Genomic DNA, 13,478 nt, shown 5'->3' on the forward strand with positions numbered 1-13,478 from the left:
CTCCGCTACGCTTTGGGATCCTGATCTGCCGACGAGGCTCCATTAAAATAGGAATATTTTTAGTGAATTACTGAGTTTAGGCACGTTAAGTTATTAACGTGCCTAAACTCAGTAATTCACTAAAAATATTCCTATTTTAATGGAGCCTCGTCGGCAGATCAGGATCCCAAAGCGTAGCGGAGGGATCCTGATCNAACTGAATATGTGTCGCCGTTTGATGTCTATGTCTGGACCGCTGCGTAAAAAGGAGGGTTTCTGCCCCGTTACTTCTCTTCTTACTTCTATAAGAATAAAACACGGAGGACGGAGATCTCTTTTTCTCCCCCTCTTCTGACAGCCCAGCAGCTGATCTCAAAGCATGCTCCCCTCTCCTGCAGGGGGGCATGGTCAGCTGCATGTCACAGAATCAGCCCCCTGCAAAAACAGGGCTGGAAAGAGCCAATAGCGCGAAATGAGGCATGGCTAAAATGCAGGATCTGTTTGGTATTTTGAAAAAAATATATATTTATATACTTTATATAGGTATGGCCCGACAATATATTGTTCAAATATAGCATGATATGTCCCCTTTAAACACAATTTTGCCACGGAAAACTGGATGAAAACAGAACCAGAAAACCAGTCAACACAAGAGATTTATAGATGGCATTATTGATTATAGGCATTTTCGTGACATGTTCTAACAATGTCAATGTGCAGTATCAGGGTCTCATTGAGTGTTCTGCTCGTGTTATCACCTTGGTATAAAAAACAAGTGGACCTTGGAGCCGTACAATGTGCAAGCTAATAATTTATTAATTTATCAGTTTATTTCATTGAACTCCAGTGACACAGGTGCTAGTGATTGGAGTTAAAACAAATTGAGTTCTGTTTGTAATTGAAAAAGTAAAAAATTGAAAAAACAGCTCTTTTCTCACCTCATCTTTGTCCCTTAGTCCCAAAAGCTCTGCCATTGTTTGATCCTTGTTTGTGTCCCACTGTCTGTAAATGGTGCTAACTGAATGTGATTTCTGAGACTGCTGTGCATTGTCTTGCAGTTGGAGATTTACTTTTTACCTTGTTGCTTTCTTTGCTGGCCTGGCGGCCCTTATTGACGTGAGTACACTGTCAGATTGTGTTCACACTGTTTGTTACAATTACGGGAAAATGTGTCATTTTGTGAAATGTAACATGTCTAATCCTCACTGGACACGTGTATTGTTAATGTGCAAGCAACCTTTTTTTCTTCTTTGTAAAAATAAAGCAGGATCTGTTTGCTATATGTTCATAAGAGTACATAAATGTAGGACATTTTAATAATGACATTGTAATTCTAGTGGAAGCTTTTTTGGATGTCATATTGTTTGTTTGGTGTTTGTGCCTGAGAGTGCTTGTGGTGTTGGTAAAGACACTTAAACCCTCATTAATATTGAGTATCCATCCCTCCTCAGAAACCATGGTTGTATGATATGAAGCAGGTGTGGGAAGACTTCCCGAAAATGGTACGTCAGCATAATAAACCTAACATTCCCACTTTCTTTAAGTTTACATCCGAAAATTCATTTAATTCAAACAAATCTATACTCCACTGTGGCCTGCTTAAAGTATAAGTAGTATAGAAGCTGTCTCGTTAATCAAATTGTCGATGACGATGTTATTTTAACAGATTTTTTCTTTCTTTCTCTTTTCTTCCAGCCACTGTTGCCTTCAGAGTACTGGTACTACATGATCGAACTGGGCTTCTACCTCTCGCTGATTTTCAGCATAGCATCGGATGTCAAACGCAAGGTAAGTGAGCTGTTTCCTAAACTCAGTTATCCCCAATGTGTGCTCTTTAAAACCCTTCAGAAACCTTCCGTCAGGAGAGATCACTCGGAGTGATGAAATAAAAGAGAAGGATCCTTTGTGTCGGTAGGATATTCTGAGGTTTGGATAATGATTTCCCCATTGAGATATCCTGACTTTATGCGCTGTATCGAGTGGAGCTGCCAGCATGCAGAACGCCATTAGACATTCAACTCATCAGTTACCCTTTGTCAGTTTGGTAAAGTGTGTGAGCAACAAACTCGAGTGTCTCTGCAGGGGGGAGGGGCGTGTTGCATCAGGAGGTGAGTTGCATCAGGAGGTTAGTTAATGTGTGACCGGAGTTCTGTTGGAAATCACACCACTGAGACAAAGATTGACCGTTTTCGTCTGCAGATTTAAAGGTTTCCGTGAAAAACCGCAGACCTTTGAGTCTGCCGCCTCGGTTCCAGCTCCTGTTTTGTGGCTCCTGGCCACAAAAGCAAGGAACTAATCTCTTAAAACCAAATGCAACCGTTTTTTCGGACTGTTCCCGGAGATCCCCTGTGTTGAAATCAGCCTGTGGGGATTTATTTCGTAACTTTTTGTGAGTTCCTTTTTTTGCTCCTGTGTATGAAATGATTTCTAAGTATAAAGCCATACCATCTGGTGTGTGGGAAATAAATCATTTGTAAATCCAGCATCAATCAAACACTCACAGTTGATCAGTGACCAATCTTTACAGCTCAATAAATAAGTGACCTAACTGTTGGAATTTGTCTTGTGGTACTTTTTCCTCTGTAGGATTTCAAGGAGCAGATCATTCACCATGTGGCCACAATCTCCCTCATCAGTTTCTCCTGGCTGGTCAACTACATCCGGGCAGGAACTTTGATCATGTTAGTGCACGATTCCTCCGACTCTTTCATGGAGGTATGACAGCGTGCTATTGGTTTCTTTTTTCTTCTTACACATACTACCAACTTTAATATGACATGGATCTAAACTCATAATCAGTGATAAGTGGTGTGCAGAGAAATTCTTCTCTTAAAGAATCAACATTTGCTGCAAATACCACAAATACCCGTTTATTAAGATGTATCTTCACATGTATCTTCATGATCAACTTCCCCTTAAAATAAATACATATTAAACCATTATAGGCCAACACAGTACAAGAAATTGTGTAAAATCGGTGAAGACCTTTGCTAGTTTCCAAAATTAAATGACTGAAATTGAAGTCCATTTGAATGTGTTTTTATTAAGTTAAAGGGGACCTATCATGCAAAATGCACTTTTGTACGTCTTTTATACATGAATGTGTCCCCGGTGTGTCAGGGAACTCACCAAGTGTCAGGAAACACAACCCTCTCTCTTTTCCTCCATACCCAAATCTCTAAAAACGGAGCTGATTATTATTTGGATTTTTCTGACATCAGAAAAGGGGTGCTCCGCCTATATGGGCAACTCTCCACCTATCAGGGGAATGAGAGACCGCTCGAAAGCGCTGGAGACGCTGTAGTACATATGCCAGGCCTGTAAGTGGCGCTGTAGTCTGCCACAAAAGCAGAATCAGCCCTTGCAAAAACAGGGCTGGAAAAGAGCAAATATTATTTTGAAAAAAGAACTTCACATTCATGTTTTATATAGGTATGGCCCTACAATATATTATTCAAATATAGCATGATAGGTCCACTTTAAATTAGGGAATTTAAAGTAATTTATTACAGATGCTTCAAGGTTCAAGGCTGTTATCAGTAATACGTACATAGCTACAGTATAGCTCACAGGCTCCTCAACAGTGCCAAAGCCATAAGCTACAGGCACATTTGCACCTCGTAGAGAAGAGAAACTGAAAAAGGTGAAACCTCTGATCTCCTGCGTTTTTTTTTTCCAGGGCCAAATGTTCAACTATGCGGTTGCGAGGAACACCTGCAACATCATGTTCACACGTTTGCTGCTGTCTTCATCTTTCACCGCCTCGTCATCCTCCCTTCTGGTAAAGACGATGTTGCTTAATATTAACTGTATTTAATGAGTCCACTCAACATCTGAGAAAATATGTGGCACATCTGACCCATTGCTCATTGTATTACTGTAGGGTTCTTTTTTAAAGCCATAAACAAGGGCTTGTATGTATTTATGGGCCATTTTGCCATTTTACAAATAAAAGCAAATGTAAATGACTTTTTCGGAAAAATATGTATATTTATGCTTTGGCTCAGCGGTGATTAATAAATAAGTTGCCAAGGTTATTTCTTAATTCCTCGCTCTACGTAATACATTCGCTAATCCTAGTTAATAATGCTTAACATTTGACACTAGTTAGTTATGTTGAATAAATCCCTGCATACACGGCATTAAATGGGTATAGAAAAGAGTTTTCAACAAATGCAATATTTACTCCTCTTTAAGTAAAGTCTGCTCATATAACAGTGCCAAGCTTCTTTGAGTGGTTACCAATGGCACATTTCCACTGCAGCGGGGTAGCCCCGTTTAAGCGTCCCTAAGCGTCCTCGCTCAGGCCTCGGGCTGCCTTGCTGGCCGTCCGAGGTCATGGCGCTTTTCCATTACAGTTTAGGACCTGGGGTAGCAACGCAGTGTAGGCGGGGACATCTGTGCAGAGACATCCTGGAACACTTTCACATTTCGAGTTGTTCCGTCGAGCTCCCGCTGGATTTTATCATCCCTAATGACATGTAGGAACGTCATCACCTCCTCGGTCGACCACAGTGTGCTTTTCTTTTACGTTGCCATTTTGTGATGATTCTGTCTGACTTTTTTTTGGCTGAGAATTAAAAAAAAAAACTACAGAATAACAGCAGCATCATTGTTTTAATATAACAGTTTCTGCTTCAACTACTCTAGATCATAAAGCTATTCATGTTATTCTACAACAAGCCTCCACTCCACACGTGGGAAAGTTCATACCACAACATCCCTTGATGCATATCACCTACCTCTCTCAAAAGAAAAACAATAATTCATTACGGAAATAAAAACCTTAAAACTATGAATCACAGCCTTTTCAAAACGTTGGCATACGAGTTACAGGATGTGGGAAACAATGGGATTCATTTGCAGAAATGTCAAGGGTTTGTTGAACAGTAGAGCGACAATTAAAGGGAGATGCAACAACAGAAACATTGTGTACAGTGCTGGCCCCTCTCAATGGGCTTTTGATGCTGACTGTAGGTGGCTCTGACTGGACTCTCTGTTCTGCCTTTGTCCCCTCATCCAGGATCATACACACGACGTGTGTGTACCCGCTGACCCTCTACCGCCCCTTCCTCGGATTCTACTTCTTCAACGGGCTAATGTTCGTGCTGCAAGCTCTGCACATCTTCTGGGCCATCCTCATCTTGCGCATGGTCGTTAAATTCCTACCTGGCAATGTAAGAACGGCCACATCCAACTGCCCCCGTAACACTTTCACCCCCAAGCCAGCTCTGACCAAATATCATGTCTTGTTTCCCCCCATAGCACATTGTTGAGGATGAACGCAGCGATAAAGAGGAGACTGAGTCGGAAGATGAAGACGGCGGTCAAGAAAAGCTTCAGAACGGCCACGCGCAGAACGGCCACGCGCAGAACGGCCACACCCCACTCAACAATAACCACAGTAAGAAGGACTGATGGGACTGTGAGCGATTAGACGAGGCTGTAATGGGCCCCTCACCAGAAAGCCAAAGAACGGGAGCGTGGCGTGTTGACATGGGTAACAGGCCGCAGCGCACACACACACACACACACACACACACACACACTACCCTCCTTTCTGGATACCTGGTAGTCCAAAGTGGACAATTTTACCTCTCTGTGGATTACGATAAATTAAACGGAGAGAGCGGTGGGAAGCACACTGATCTGCTTAGCACCTAAGCAGCAGAGTGTTTCTCGTTCCACGCAGCTCATCCTCCGCCCTTTGCTTTTTACTAAGATTTTGTGCTGTTGACTTCGTTGCCACATGCCAAATCTGCCTGCTTGTAGCTTTATGTTTTGTTCCTGGAAGTGATTTGAGGAGATGCTGTGGTTAGGACATGCACAGTTAGTCAAAACTCTTCCAAGTATTGCTACCCTTAAACCTGACTGATTTTTTGCTCTAAATAACCACACTGAATTCAGTGAAACTGTGAGGAGCGCTAAAGGTGAATGATGTCTTTCTATGGACCATAACCTGATTTAAGTCTTTTTACTGAGGTATCTGTTAATAATGAATGTGTGTGAGTTGCAGCTCCCAGTTTGTCACTTTGGTTTTTCTAAAATATGTATTTGTTCCAATAATTTAGAACTAAATAATTGGAGCTAAATAATGTTTTTTAACAGTCTGAAAAAAGTGCTCGCCGGTGCTACATCTGCCACGTGTTGAAATGTGCCTTGTGTGGATGTTTGTCTTAAATGCTTCACCTTGTTTGGGAAGCAGAACGCACATAGATCTTTTTTAAATGTTTCGTTTTGTTAATGCTTCATATCTTTCTAAGTTGTATGATTTTATTTTGCTTTGTACTATTTGTTTTCAGTTCAGTCGACGGTTTAAATTGGGGAGCAATTTGTCAGTGTAACCCAAACCAATCAGTAACTGTTTATGAATTCTTTATGGAGAGAAGGTGGTCGATAGCATTTCCATTCAGTGTTGTTTTTCCCATCCATCCAAAGATGCACTTTATGGTTCCCTCTAATAGATCAGCACTGACTAAATGTCTTCTAAACAAGCATGAGAGTAGTTAGTATTTCAATTCAAACCTGATTTCATTTTAGTGTATGATTTAAATGTTGTTTAATATTTATTTTCATCCACCCAAAATCTTCCTCTTTATCAGTTGTCTTGTAAAAAATAATAATAACTTGAATGAAATCTTAAGTAAAGAGGTAAAAATGAAAGAGCAAAGTATGGTTTACATTTCGTACTATCTTGTCATTTGCAAGTGCCTTCATCATTTCAAGTGTTAATTGTAAAAAGAGTTGTTATCCCGCCCCGGTTTGTCTTTCTTCCTGCTGTCTTTGTGCCCCGTCACACCAACGCTCCGAACTGTTCCTCTGGGCCTCTAACCGACCTGCCTCAGCTCAGCGATCAGCTGCAGCTCGCTCTGAAGACCTCTGCTTCCACAGGAAGCTTTGTGATTCTGCGTTGTGCTGCTGAGATGTGAGATCATAGTGACTATGATGATAAAGATAATTGTGGATAACTATTCTGTGTCTTTTACTTTTCTATTTTCATCATCAGAATCTGAAAAGATCATCTTGCATCCACGGATTTTTCTTCTCATATTGAAATCAGGTTAACGCCACACTAACACGTGTAAAGGCTGAGGCTTTGACTTGTTTTTCTCATAAGGTTCTTAAGATTACATGTTTTTAGTTGATCAACAGAAAATGTAGATGATAATAATCTGACAGACAAAACAGTCATTTAAAGGCAAGATTCTATGGTTTTAGAAGATCCCCATAGGAAATGGAGATCTGCTCTTTTCTAACCAATTGATTAACTGAGAAAATAATAAATAAATAATGAAAAGAACTGTTAATTGCATCCTCTGAAAGTGTTAATTCCCCTCAATAATGGAGATGCAATCTCCGCCAACTACTTGAACTCCTTGAGGGCTGCAACTGGTGATTTCATTACCAATGTATCTGTTTGTTGTTTTTCTGTTAAATAAGTAATTGTGTTGGCCTTTAAAATGTCAGGAACTAGTGAAACAAGTTCTGCTCTAACAAATTCAGCTTCCGTTTGTTTTGTCTGAACGAAATTACCAATCAACAGAAAAAAGCAAAAACTCAAAGATATACATGAGTAAAAACAGAACAATAATAAATAGCATTACAATGCATTTGAAATAGCCTGTTTTCAGCATAATAAACGTTATTATATTAAATAATAATTATTGATGCATTAATGTGTTCATCACTTTAATCTTGCATCAGGTAAAAGGATGAGCTGTTTTAACCTTATATACTTGAGGTTGCTTATGTAATTCCCTAATTGACTGATGTGATGAAGCTTTATATTAACCAATATTACATGATAAAGTCTTATTAATCTGAATCAGAATATTCAAAGTAACTTCATTTATCAAATGAATGTAATGGAGTAAAAAGTACAATAGCTCCCAGTAATTATCTTGGAGAGTATAAAGTAGCAGGAAATGTGACTTATGATGAATCACGAATGTCTAATTGATGCTTTTGACTTGACCTAAACTAGAGATTGATTGATAAAACCTTATGACTATTCACACCAACAAAAATAAACTAGTGAAGGCTCATCATTTGCTGTAATGGTCTGTGCAATATCAGACATTATCCTTGTGTGTGGTAAGTAAAGTATAGGGTTAAACTATTTTGTGATTTAGACGGTGTTGTTCTTTCTTGGGACTAAAGCTAATGATCGAGTGTATAATTCAGAGGCTGATTAATCTGGTGACACCAACATAAACACTGTGCTCGGAGACATGCAGTCACTGAGGAAATGGAGCAAACGCAGATTGGCACGAGCACCACCCGTCAGTCATTGGTTGTGCTGGTGTAGATTAGACTATTACAATATCAGATGGCAGAGTTGTGGTGACACCGAGCAGCACCCAGCTGGCACGCTTTTTGGATGCAAAATGTTGCCAAATCATGACTAGAATTTATTTATAATCACCTTGAAGTAAAATAGTTGGTCTTCAATCAGCTTTAAGGTTTGAGAGTGTTCATCAGCTCCTCTTACCGTCCGTCTTTCTCTTCTGCTTTCCCCCTACAGTGGAGGAAACAACATTTTGGCTGCAGCCTTAAAGGCCTTCTTGGCTAATTGCATAGTGGGATCACTTTACCTCCACACTGTCCTGGTCACTGGCAGCCCCACTAACAATCTCCATCTAAAAGCAGCAGGGTCAATTTCCACCATGCCCTCGCATCTGGCTCTGCACTTTAATTGCATATCCTGTTTCTGCCTCTCCAGCGTCTGGACTTTCCTTGACACGCCCCCCCCCATACCCCCCTCACCCCCTTCTGTGTCCAGTCTTACTCCTCCTTTTTAAATCTTTGTCTTTCCTTTCCCATTTAATGTCCTCCTCCTTCCTCTGTTGCCTTTTCAGCCGTGTGTAATGAATAAGCTCAGTGTCGCCTCAGGTGCTTGAGCTATAGTGGTGTGAAGTATTATTGCTGACAGCCATGGAGGTCCCCGTGACAGGAGAACAAAAGCTGTGGGGTGTTTGATTCACTTGTGAACTGTGTAGACCGTTATTCAATTCCTGCTTAAGTATTAATAAAGGCTTTACACGCCAGGGGGAGGTGGCAAGGTGCAAGTGTATGCATGTGTGTATGCAGGAAGCTAATTCCTGGGCTGGTCATTTTTCCTGTGATGATCACGAGGAGAGGGGGACAGTTAAGACTCGGGTAACTGATGACTGTCTTATGTAACTTTAGTCATAAGGAGACGGATGCTATGGAAGCTTTTCAAACATTTGGATGGGCAGTGGAAAGACTGCAGCAACAAACACCTGATGGCAACATAGAATGGTAAGTTAGAAATGTTATCTTTAAAGTTATTTGATAATATGGTTCTCTTTGAAATCAAGTGTTGCTGTGTTCACAATGATTCAAACTATGTAATGTCTTGTCTTTAAACAGGTTCAAACAATATAAGTCATAACTTTGTCTTCCCATAAAGTTTTTATAACTAATCTAACAAGAGCTTATCTGTTTTGGTGAGAGTTTAAAGGCTTTGTGCTGTTTCCCTCCTGAATATAACAAACGGGCAGAATGATTATCAAAACTTGCAAGTAAATATCTCGGAACAATACAAGAACACAGTCCGAAATCAAAAGTTTAGAGCTGAAAAGATTATTTGATTAATCTAACAGTAAATCAACAAAAAAAAGCTAAAATATATAGTCTAGTCAGCTTTTACAATATGGAGCTTTTCACTGTATTATGAAGTTAACGTAGACTAAATGTCTGTGGACTGTTCTTTTCACAAAACAAGATATCTGAAGACAAAATATTTGCTATCAAGAAGTTGTGATGGTGATTTCACAGGAAGTAAATGTACAAATGGCCCACTGTGAAAATACAAGTAAAAGTATGGCACTCAAACTCTAACAAGTGTTATCAGCAAAATGAGCTCAAATTATGAAAAGTAATACTACTCATGGTGCAGTAAAATGTTCCCTGTAGAAGTATAGTACTGGTTACATTCCACCACTGTTTTTATGTGCTGTCTGCAATAAAAAGCTTTAAGGTCTTTAATCTTTTTCTTTCAAGTCATCACCATCATCTCCGGAGCACATGTGCCTGTTCTAGTGCTGATGCTGCACTGAAGGATTTACCAAAGGATCATCGGTCATAGTCACCCACATGGAGAAGGCTTCTCATCCCACGCCGCCACAGTTTGAGGTGGACGTGGACCTGGGTTTCGCTGTCTTCTTCCTCTTCCTGCTGTGTTTCTTCTTGCTGGTGACAGTGGTGCGCTGTGCCCAGACTGTACTGGATCCTTACGGCTCCATATCCACCTCCACCTACCAGGAGGAGCAGATCACCTGAGGCAGACAGAGAGGGGTGAAATCAGACCGTGACAGGACTCACTGCTGTCAAAGAGCTGTGTCGAAAAATACCATGTCCTTATGACGTTGATTTGCTCCTGATTCTGATCTGAGTTTATATTAAACCAATCATAGAGCAATCACAATTGTATTTACATAATATAATACAATATCGGCATGGTACTTACATTACTACATAAAAAGGACTAGAATAATATAGAAGTCTGTGACAAGGGGCCCCTTGTCATGTCATTGAATACCCTGTCAATGCAGCAGCGACTACCAAATGTGTTTGTCTGAAGAGGCAGGAACTATCTTCCTCAGAAGTACACCAATTCACGCAGCCATCCTGAAAATCTTACAGAACACAATGTTTATTATTTTGTTCAATAAACCATGTGCATGTCACCTAGGCTCTGAGTGTGTTGAATGTATTTTTGGCAGTGGCAGACAGGGTGACAGAACTAAACAGGGCTCCAGGTGCATGGTTTAAGCCGGCACAAGCTACTCAAGTTTCCTAACATGTCACGCAAGCTACATGACAATTTGCATTAGGTTTTCTCAATTTAAGAATTACGTTTTCATTTGAGTAGTCTGATTGGGGCCACTTGAAATCTTGAAGTTGCACTGCAAAACCCAGCTTTAATTTAAAGTTGAATGCAATGAACAAGAAATGCACAAGGAATATGTTTACTTAAAGGGCCCATGTCATGGCCATTTCTACTGATCATAATTCCATTGTTGAGGTATACTAAAATAGATTTATACTGTGCAATTTTCCAAACTCACATTGGTTTCTCATACAGCATCTCTGTAAAGTATCTGTATTCACCGGTATTCACTCTCTGCCCCCACCCCCCTCCCTGTGAGCCCAGTGTGCTCTGATTGGTCTGGGTTGCAAGGCTCGTTGCTGCGATCTGCTGGGAGGAGCGGACAGGCTTCCGGGTCGGCGATACAGCGAGAACAAGCGAAACTCATCCTGAGCACACACAAATACTCACAACCGAAGTAAAAACAATAAGTGTGGCTTGATATTGAGTAAGAAAAAGGTTTATAATGTTGTGAGCATGGGTCTGCGGAGAGCATTTCTCCGCGATCCCAACTTAGCAGCCCGAAAAACGTTTACCCATTCAAACAGTCGTGGTAGATACCTTGTTTGTTTTAAACATCATAAATACACAAACAACAATGAACACTTACAGGTTGTGTACCCGAATCTCCCGCTGGTCCAAACAAAGTAGGAACAGCATCCATAGGCGGCGCGTGAGGCTCAGGTTTGGGAAGGCTAAATAAAACATTTTACCTGACGCTGCCCGCCTCCGGCGTCTATAGATAAGAGATCAACCGAGATCAACTCTCAGTGAAAGCACTGCCTGCTGACCAATCAGAGCTCATTGTGCAGAGTTTAAATCTATCAAGTCATATTACAGGATAAAGGAAATATAGAACAACTGCCGTAAGCAGGGAAGACGCCGACGTGTCATACTTATCATGCATATCACATCATCAATCACATCATCGATCATATAATATCATAATATATTATATTTCCTTATCTGAGTCAGCTTCTCGAGCCGTATCTGGCCGTGCAACACAGTGTCACATAGCCTACTGTATGCAGAAGTATTATTTTAAGCAACACATTAAGTTGACGAAACATTCAACTCAAATGTAATTATGTTAATTATTTAATTATTAAGTCAGATCTCTTGTGTCTTAGATGAGGCAGTGTTATCATAAACCTGTTAATGTAGGCCTCGGCCAGGGGTCGGCAACCCGCGGCCCACGGGCCGCATTCGGCCCTTTAAGCCCTCTGCTCTGGCTCCCTTGAGTTTAGACAAAAATAAGAAGGAAATAAAATAAAAGTATTTGTAGGACTATTTATATTTTGTTGCATGGTTGAAAATGTTTCGTATCTTGTATTTTGAGGTGATACTGTGACACATAAATAAAAAAACAAAACGGTTTTAATTAGGTCAACTAAAATATGCGTCAAATTCCTGCTACGGTCCCGCGCGAGTCGCCTTTTCCTGCGGGTGAATAACCTTTACCCCCGGCCGTATGAACGAACATGGATAAATCAAAAGAAAAGTACCGGAAGAACACAGGAATTAAATCTGTGTGGACAGATTATATGCTTTCACAGCAAACGATACTGGTTTCCGTATGTTTGATGTGTATATAGAGAAGCTGTCAACGGTGCGCAGCCTTTACGTATCGGAGGAACAAACAAGGGAGAGGAAGACAGCTGACAATCTTCAGTTATAACTTCAATGGGGTATGTAATTTATTTCAGAAAACTTTTTTGTTATATTCCCATGGAATGCTCTTAACGGGTCCCGATAGCACTGAATATATTAATGCTTTGACATAAATACATACAAAAATTAATCTCTGGAAGCCGTAGCGCGTAAAAGCACGGACCAATAATCTGAGCGGCCCGGCTAAAATCTGGATGACTACCTGCCTGTCAGCCTGTCAGCCTTCCACTGTGCACAACTTATCTCGTGGCCTGATGCACGTTCGTGTGTGTTGGAGGAGGGACTCCTGTAGAAAGTCTGAAGGAATAGGGCAATTTTTTCCGGTTTGTGTATTTTCAAATTCTAGCGCACTCGAGCTGGTTTCTCCATTCTTACCTACCTACCTCTTAATTCTTTTAGGGTGCAGGCTAATGTTTTATTATTTCAAAGTGGGCCCATTTTAGTAATATTTTTTTCCCCTCAAATGTGCAGAGGACTCCCCAAGTGCTGTGTTTAATTTATTTTAAAGTTAGGCTGTGTATATATTTTTAATTCTCCTTATAGGATTCTTTGTTTCTTATTAGAGGGTTAAACAGTTTATATATAATGTAATAAAATAGCCTAATACATGCAAAAAAACTTGTTAGGTTTGTGGTCTGATATAACAATAAATACAACTTTATTAGCTATCAAGCTATGAAATATGTTCCTTGCGGCTCCAACAAAAAAATATTTTGGAAAAAGGAGCAAAATGGCTTCTTTTGGTCAAAAGGTTGCAGACCCTGGCCTAGGCATTCAAACACTCGTAGGCTAGTTTATTTTATTTTTTCTTGCATGTGCAACTATATTGCTTTTGTCCTGGATAAGTGTTTAAGTCATGGATGTTTAAAGTTTACTTCTTCATATTTGCTAATATTATAGTTTAATTTTCATTAATGAAGTATGACGCTGCGTG

At 40.3% G+C, this 13,478-nt stretch overlaps 1 pseudogene; it reads left to right on the top strand.

The window, feature by feature from the left end:
* Window positions 1-358: 358 nt before the first annotated feature.
* Window positions 359-6,950, top strand: LOC104942648 (ceramide synthase 2-like; annotated as a pseudogene).
* Window positions 6,951-13,478: the final 6,528 nt, after the last annotated feature.

Source organism: Notothenia coriiceps, unplaced genomic scaffold (genome assembly GCF_000735185.1).
Source record: "Notothenia coriiceps isolate Sejong01 unplaced genomic scaffold, NC01 NC01_scaffold00004875, whole genome shotgun sequence".
NCBI lineage: Eukaryota > Metazoa > Chordata > Actinopteri > Perciformes > Nototheniidae > Notothenia > Notothenia coriiceps.